The sequence below is a fragment of the Oryx dammah genome, unplaced genomic scaffold (genome assembly GCF_014754425.2).
Source record: "Oryx dammah isolate SB20612 unplaced genomic scaffold, SCBI_Odam_1.1 HiC_scaffold_8, whole genome shotgun sequence".
Taxonomy (NCBI): Eukaryota; Metazoa; Chordata; class Mammalia; order Artiodactyla; family Bovidae; genus Oryx; species Oryx dammah.
The window spans coordinates 29,026,314-29,027,168 of NW_024070192.1; the positions used below are offsets into that span (position 1 = coordinate 29,026,314).

General features: G+C 39.2%; 1 long non-coding RNA gene across 1 annotated transcript in view; it reads left to right on the forward strand.

Moving 5' to 3' along the window:
* The window catches only part of LOC120867426, a 1,553-nt gene extending 1,313 nt beyond the window's left edge, over window positions 1–240 (forward strand). Inside the window, exon 2 of the long non-coding RNA XR_005721871.1 lies at window positions 1–240. This exon is cut by the window's left edge and continues 93 nt beyond it. This is a non-coding gene — a long non-coding RNA (uncharacterized LOC120867426).
* The last annotated feature ends 615 nt before the right edge of the window (window positions 241–855 follow it).

Genomic DNA, 855 nt, shown 5'->3' on the forward strand with positions numbered 1-855 from the left:
GCTGGCAAGCAGCTGGAAGATGGCCGCACTCTTTCTGATTACAACATTCAGAAAGAGTCGACCCTGCACCTGGTCCTTCGTCTTAGGGGTGGCTGTTAATTCTTCAGTCTTCTATTCATAATGCTCAGTGATGGCATCGTTCTGCACTCTAGCCATTTACCCCAATTTAAGTTTAGAAATTACCAGTTTCAGTAATAGCTGAACCTGTTCAAAATGTTAATAAAAGTTTTGTTGCATGCACTTTTGGTGTCTGTTGTGAAATTACATGGTAATAGTGGGTACTCTTAACAGATTAAAATGGTACTCAAAGAAGGCATTTGACTGGGCTTTGTGCGACCAAATTTTAAGTCGTTGGCAAACATTCAGTGTGCCAAGGTATAGAACTGTTCAAGGTCATTAACAGGATTCTAGTGTAATTAAAACCATTTCAAATTGTAAGAGTATGGAGGCATATTGAGGGAAAGCACTTTCCTGCCTCCTCAAATAGTGGGTAACAAAATCAAGACTTATTACAGAAAAATGAAATTTTGAGGCTGTTCAATTGTGTTAAGAAATCTTACAATTATTGGTTGGCTATTGTCCTTTTTTCCTCTGATGCTTTACACTTTTAACAGGTGTTTAGCCTTAGATAATAGAACCATAATTTTCTCTTAAGTGAACTGAGCCAAGAACCAAATGGAGCCTTGGTCAACAAGGGTGAGGAGAAAGATTTGAGTTAAGGTGGTGGTTAACATATTGGTTCCTAATGACTTAACAGCTTTGCCTCCTTGTAGGGTAAGATTGCTCCAGTGAAGGCGATTCTGTAACTTGGGTGGTAAGAATCTTGGGGAAGTCCTACATAGCAGTTTTTGTGCC